At 43.1% G+C, this 7,722-nt stretch overlaps 1 long non-coding RNA gene across 1 annotated transcript in view; it reads left to right on the top strand.

The window, feature by feature from the left end:
- LOC133370902 (uncharacterized) overlaps positions 1 to 7,722 on the top strand; it is a 50,890-nt gene that overhangs the window by 23,194 nt on the left and 19,974 nt on the right. The window lies entirely within an intron of this gene.

Below are 7,722 nucleotides of genomic sequence, written 5' to 3'. Positions count from 1 at the left end.
CTGGTGGAGAGGGTGTGAGGGTCAGGCCTAGGGAAGGGGAAGATAGTGGCCGTCCCCGCCACTCCACCTCCATCCAGAGAGTGTGTTAATTTACATGAATCTTACATAATCTTACATAATCCAAGTTTAACTTGGATGGCTTTAAAAGAGAATTAGACAAATTCATGGAGGATAAAGCTATCAATGGCTACTAGCCATTGGTGCTCTTCCATCATAGTCCAAGGCAATATGCTTCTGAAAACCAAATGCTGGAAGCTGCAGGAGTGGAGAGTGTTCTTGCACTCAGGTCCTGCTTGCAGGCTTCCCATGGATATCTGATTGCCCACTGTGAGAACAGGATGCTGGACAGATGGGCCACTGGGACTCAGAAGCTTTCCTTTGCCTATACCCAGGGGTGTAGTCGTCCAGGGTCTTAGCAGGTCTTAGACCCTCTACTTTTTTGACAGCAGGGTCACAGCAGGGTCCCTATATCTCCAGCATCCTATGAGCCAATTAGCACGAAAGGTTGTATGTTAGCCACTGAGAAGAGTCTTCTAACATGCTTCCTTGTCTTTTCCTGCTGATTGGAGCCAATCAGAGTGAAAAGAGGTGAGTCAACCACTGAGAAGACTCTTTTCAGTAGCTAAAACTCTCCCCTTTCATGCTTATTGGCTCCTAAGGATGTCTGTTGTTGTAGGAGAAGGTATTAACAAGGATCTCATTCTCAAGCCAGCAGCAAAAAGAGGGGGAGAGGCATGGCTGTGACTATCATGAAGGGACCCAGCCCTTCTGAATTTGCCACTACGCTACTGCCTATACCTACAGTCCTCTTTCACCTGTGGTCTGTCCCTGTGTTCTGATTCTTCATTAACTGAACTACTTTGGTAATGACAGTGAGCTTCTGAGCTTGGCTTTGATGCTGCATTAGGTATCTCAGTTTTAGATTCCACCTGAAAAACACACTTTTCCATACAACAGGTATAGAGAAGGGCAGAGAAAAAATATATATTTTAGGGTGTGTTTGTTCAATCCTCCTCAAGAGTCTCTCCTTCTAATCTTGTTCCTGACCTTTAGATTTTCCTTCCTGTTGGACAATCATGGGAAAGCTTTTTAACTGGCTGCTATTTAAACTAAGCAATTGGAAAGTAATTGTGGGAAGCAATTGGGTTTTTTTTCTGTTTGCTGAGTTGATTTTTCTACCCACATACCCTGAAAAGGCCTCATGCTAAGCTGCACATATTGGGAAAATCAGAAATTAGCATGAAAACCCTATTCATAGGGTCGCCATAAGTCGGGATCGACTTGAAGGCAGCCCATTTCCATTTTTCAGTTGAATTAATCAATTTGCCTTGACTGGCAACTGACTGTCTGACTTAATTTATAAGCCACCTTTCAGAGGAAGGCCTGCCACAGTGGTATTCAATACATATATATTTTAAAAACAGACAATGCAGCCACATAATTGCATTGCCACCCTGGGGTTCTTTTGGTAGGAAGGGCAAGATATAAATTTAATAAATAATAGTATTAAAGACAGCATCAAAATAAAAACAGATTAAAATCTATCAACTGCTTGATCAGAGAAAATGGGGTTTTAAACCCCATTTAAAACTCTGAAGTGAAAGAATCAAAGTCACCTTATTATCTAGACAGTAAAACCTTATGTTGTTTAGGAAATGCTATCATATTCTATTTCTTGGATGTGTAATCATGTGTAGTGGTTAGAGTGTTGGACTGGGAACTGGAAGACCAGGGCTCACATCCCCACTCAGCCATGAAACTCACTGGGTGACCTTGGGCCAGTCATTGTCTGTCAGCCTAACCTACCTCACAGGGTTGCTGTGAGGATAAAATCAGGAGGAGAAAAACCATGTTTGGATTTATTTATTTATTTATTTATTTATTTATTTATTTATATCCCACCCTTCCTCCCAGCAGGAGTCCAGGGCAGCAAACGAAAGCACTAAAAACACTTTAAAACATCATAAAGAAGGACTTTAGAATACATTAAAGCAAAACATCTTTAAAAACATTTTTTAAGCTTTCAAGACATCTTTTTTTTAAAAAAAGGTTAAAAACATGTTTAAAAAAAGGTTTAAAAACACTGAAAAGCAATTCCAACACAGACGCAGACTGGGATAAGGTCTGGATGGATGGCACCTTGAGCCTGTTGGAGGAAAGCTGGGACATAAACATAATAAATAAATAAACAATAATAAATAAATAACAGCAAATGCAGTTCTCCAGGTGCCAGTTCCTATATAGTTGAAACAGCACCATTCCGTACACAATTAGGGAAGGGTGAATCTGTTGATTTTGGTTTCTCTCATTTTTCCAGTATCAAGTTCAATTCCCTACATTCCAACATAAGTTTGTGATTTTTTTTTTTTAAAAAAGTTGTCATGAAAATTCACCAACTTTTGAGTGAATTTTTCCTAATATACACATTTGTATGCAATTTTGCCTTATATACACAATTTGATGCATCGTTGTAGAGTGTTACTTTCACTAATAAATACATTTTCATGTACACTTTATCAACGTATATGTATTTTTGAACTGCATTGCAAAATATGGAGAAGTGTGAATTTTGAAAGATGGCTGTGTTTCACTTCACATATTGTTTCAAAAGTAGGAATTGGATTGATTGGCCTTTAAACGGCCTTTAAACTGAGTTGAAATTGTCCCCCATCCCTACAAACAAGAGGGAAGTGGGGAACCTATCTTGGGGGAACCTCAAGGTTTACAGAAGTGCAAAAACAAAGGATCTTTAGAGAAAAAACAACAACCTAGAAGTTGGAGGGGGGGAGAGAGAGAGAGAACAGAAAACAAAACAGGCCAGTGATGAGTGTAGGAGTGGGGACCTAAAACCAGGTGGAAGAAGGATGGAGTGACATACCAGAGATCTCCATGCTGCAACATTTTGTTGCACATACCATTTGTCTTGCTACTATTGTTGATATAAGAATGTTTTTAAAAGGAAGGTAGGAAATAGTTAACTTACAATTACAATAACCTTGGCATGGTTTCTATACAATTGTATAATACGACAGACCAGTAAATCTAAATATTTCCTTCCTCCATAATAGTTATGCATTTAAAACTAATAACAGCAAACTCCACCAACTTGGGCCAGTATCTAAGCCTGCAGAACAGTTCATAAAACAAAGGATACCTCTTTCCCTTTCCTGGACACAATGAATATATAAAAATAGCTGAATATGGCATTGCAAGTTCATGTTGAATGGAGGATTTTGTGTGTGTGTGTGGTAGAGCTTGGAAAAGTTACTTTTTTGAACTACAACTCCCATCAGCCCCAGCCAGCATGACCACTGGGTTGGGCTGATGGGAGTTGTAGTTCAAAAAAGTAACTTTTCCAAGCTCTCTCTGTGTGTGTCATGCTTTTGGGGGGACTGTAAATTGTGCCTTTGAGAGGATTTTCATACATTTTTTTCCCAACATGGAACCCATCTCCATACCAGAAAAAAAATATGTGGTACAATTCAGGGGTCGCCAACCTTTTCCAACACGTGGAACAACACCTGGTTAAGAAGGGGCGATTGAGGGGCAATCCTGCATTAATACCTCCACCCATCATGATGACTGGAACTTACTCATAAGCGGACACTCTTTAACAGCAGTGGGGAACCTCTGGCCCACGGGCTGCATTAGGCCTGCAAAAGGGGATTTGCAGGCATCACCAGTCAGCTGATTAGTGGTTCCTGCAAAGTCCTGTGCAAAGCCCTAGGCAGGGCATTTTGGAAGGCCCAACAATCAGCTGAGAGTCTCCAACACAGGATTGGGGACCTGGCTCAGCTGACGGGTCTAATCCTTATCTCAGCACATCCCAATGGGTCAAGTTTGATAGGCAGGTGGGGTTGCCCACCTGTCAATCACCTGATGTCACAATGCTATCGCTTGACCCATTTTTGCCCGTGTGATTTGAAATCAAGCTGCATGGGCAAAAAAGTGTGGATACTCTGATTGGCCCCAATCAGCAGCAAAGGAGAAGGAAGCATGTTAGAAGATTATTTTCAGTGACTAACACACTCACCTTTCACGCTGATTGGTTTGTAAGATGCGAGAGACATAGGGGCCCTGCTGGGACCCTGCTCCCAAAAAGGTAAGGGGTCTAAGACTCCCCAAGACCTCAGATGACTACACCGCTGCATACCATTAATAAAACAAAAACAAGTCCTTTCCATCACTGGAAAGTCATAGGGTAGTGGCCTAGGCTTCCTTTTGCTCATGGTTGCTACCAGAATCTCACGCCTGTTCTCCCCTTGCTAGTAACTGCAAGGGCTGCTCACTCTTTATGGAAGTTAATATTTGCCCTCCCCGTGCCTACTCCCTGCTGGGGGTGTGACAGCAGAGACTATTGCCTTTGAGTGGTGATCTTTTAGTGCAATTTTACTAAACTCCAGGAAGATCTTTGCGGATGAGAAATCAGGACCTCCCCCCCCCCCGGCTTGCACTCCTCTCTTCTAGGCTTGCTGTGTAACACAGTTCATGCTGAATTGTTGTAGCTGTATTCAACAAAGTCGTACTCAGAATAAACCCATTAAAATGAATCAAAAGCCACATCCACACCAGACATTTATTACACTTTAAACACTCATGGCTTCCCCCAAAGAATCCTGGGACATGTAGTTTGTGAAGGGCGCTGGGAGTTCTTAGGAGACGTCACAGAGCTCCAGTCCCCAGAATTCTCGGGAAGAGGGGCTGACTGTTAAACCACTCTGGCCACTGGAGCTCTGTGAGGGGAACAGGAGTCTCCTAATAACACTCAGCACCCTTCACAAACTACACTTCCCAGGATTCTTTGGGGGAAGCCACCACTGTTTAAAGTGGAATAAATGTCTGTTGTGGATGTGGCCTAAGTTAGCTATGTGTGTCAACTTCAATGGGTCTACTCTGAGTAGGACTAACCTTGAATACCCCTTGCTTCACATAAATATGGATACTACTGAACTTGGTTACATGCACTCACTTAAAAAACAAATGCCATCTTATTGATACTTGCTAATAAACTTTATTCTTATATATATATATATATATATATAAGATTTACATAAAACAATATAAAGCATTCATAAGAAAATACCAAGGAAATAAAACTTTTATTTTGTCTGTTTAGTCCTTGAGACTCTCCCAAGGCCACAGCCCTCACTGGACCTGCTCTTTGCCATTTCAAATGCTTCTGCCTGGTTGGAAAGTGTCTTTGAACCACGGTATTGCCCTTGCTTGCCTGGATGGAGGGTCGACAGATCTGTAGGACAGTGGAGGCTGGTGCCTATTGGGACAGGTAAGGCGGGAGGCAAAGAGCCCAAAAGTAGGTGGAGCCAAAGCAAATAGCTGGCAGAGAGAGAACCAACAAAAGACAGAGTTAACTAAGGCTGTGGGCATGCTTGTTGCTTCAAAAGCAGCCAGAATGGCTGCATTTTGAAGTGACTCTGCCCTCTGCGGGCCGCACGTCCCTTCCCTTTTGCTGACTTCAGACCTTTCAGGACCGCCCACAGCAAAGTCTTGGGCCAATCACTATCTCTACCTGAGCCTACAGCAAAGCGTTTCTATGGGCCACACCTGGAGGGGCAATGGGTTGATCTACCAATCAGTGGCAAAATCTGCCTGAAGCTGAATTAAAACAAAAAAATACAGTCGAGCTGATCCGACCAGGTTTTAGAGTAAAAAAGGGGCAGAATTTGACTAGGTTGGTGTGCCCCCATTTTCAGAAAAGAGAAGTGCAGATGCACTGGAACTGGCACAATAGCAAAGGTGTCTCTACCCTAATTCTGGCTTTGTCCATATGCACCTCCCTGTTGATTTCTATAAAGGCAACACTGAGATTAAGGAGGAGGCCAACAGGTGGGGCCAGCCCCTAGGCTGGTTGTAAGTAAGGGAGTAGGTAGGTAGGGGCTGCCTGAAGACAGATTGGTCTATGTGGGGCAATGCCTCACTTGCCCTAATGGATCAGCCTCATTGCTGTGGGAGTATGTGTGTGCACAGAAACTTCTGACTTTTGCATGGCTGGAATACAAGCTACCGGACAAAGGTCAAAGTCACATCTGTTGCTCTACCCACATTTTGCCTCTTGCATCTGTGGCATGCAGCTCCCAGAAGGTTGCCCAGGAGGGAAGGCAAGCCTACAGACTGAAAAATGACCCCCACCCCTGTTTTGAATTAACCAGAAAGGTGTCCTCAAGTAATCAGTCAACGGATCTACATGGACCTTTTCATAAAAGCAAAAGTGGCAAGCACCATCTCACATGAGGCATTCCCTCCTTTTCTTTCACATCGAAAGGGATGCCTCTCCTGAGATGATGCCTGCTATGACACATACTTGCATCAGCAAGGAAAGCATGCTTCTTGCTTCAGAGACAATGGCTTGCATCTTAAGATAAAGGAGTTAATGGCAGAAAAGGATCCCATCCCCTCCTTCCCCCCATCCTGCAGCCAGAAAAGCCTGGTAGAGCATCTGCTTTGCATTCAGAAGGTTATTGGTTCAACCCCTGATGTCTCCAGATAAGGCTTGGAGAGTCCTCTGCTTGAAACACTGCTCAGTTGCTGCCAGTCACTGTACGATACTGAGCTAGAAAGACCAGCCATCTGACTTGGTATAAGGCCGCTTCTTGTGTTCCTCTGCTGGTATATTTGTAAACGAAGTGAAAATTCCCAAGTCCCCAGTGATCCCTTTTGCAAAGGAAGCCAAACCTGGGTCTGTAATGGTGAGCCTGGAATTTCTCATCACTCATGGAAGTGGAGAATGCCCAACAATATTATAACCACAAGATTTCAGCAGCAATTTCATGCTCTGTTCTCAAGCATGTTTGAAAAACAATTTTTGTGTGTGGACCATTCCAAAGCTGCTTGAAACTGCTTCTGTCCTGCTAGATCAGTCTTATATGAAATGTACTTGTGTTTGGTTGTAAGTCGCCCAGAGTGGCAGATTAACCTCTGCCAGATGGGCGTCTAACAAATCTCATAAATAAATAAATAAATAAATTCCCCATGTTGGGAGTAAAGCACCAATGCATATTATAAGTGACTTGAACCAGTGGAGGGGGTGCAATAGCCAGAAAGGCAAGCTATTATTCCCTCTGCTGATTCCTCCTCTAAAGAGCTTGTTATGTTTGTAGGATTTGCTCCTCCCCTTCCTCCCTTTTCTTCCTATGTTTGTTCTCAGTTAGTTACTAATCGCTCCCTGAGTGCAGGCCACATGACTGCTTCAGCATGTATGACTCGTCCTAAACATCAAGTGTCTTTATTCTTTCAACAACCAGTCTTCACAGATCAGTTCTTTCTACACTCCACTGCAATATATATCTACCAAAAACTCCTAACACCCCAACCTGATGTCCTCCAGTGGCCCCATCAGTCCCAACCAGTATTACCAACAGTCATGGATGATGGGAGTTGTAGTCCAAAACACTGGGAGGGCATTAGGTAGAGGACGACTGTCCTAGGTAGAATTACCTATGTGGTGTCAGCACATAATTTACTTTTCTGTGTAAAAACTGGTGCAGAATTTGAGAGTTGGGGTGCAAAGACCTATGTAGCATATCACTGAACAATGGGGGTGGCAGCTTTGGATTCTAGAGTTTTCTTCCCAGTTCTAAGGAGAAAAGATGTCCAGAGGCTTGGGGCCTGGAAGAAAAGGCTCTTGACTTCCACTCCTAATTTTGTGATGCCAAGTTTATTTACAAGGACAATGCGTCACCCAGATCCCTATTACATTTTCCCCTT

The sequence above is a fragment of the Rhineura floridana genome, chromosome 15 (genome assembly GCF_030035675.1).
Source record: "Rhineura floridana isolate rRhiFlo1 chromosome 15, rRhiFlo1.hap2, whole genome shotgun sequence".
In the NCBI taxonomy this organism is placed as follows: domain Eukaryota; kingdom Metazoa; phylum Chordata; class Lepidosauria; order Squamata; family Rhineuridae; genus Rhineura; species Rhineura floridana.
The sequence above is the reverse complement of the archived record's forward strand: the minus strand, read 5'-3'. Positions and strand labels throughout refer to the sequence as shown.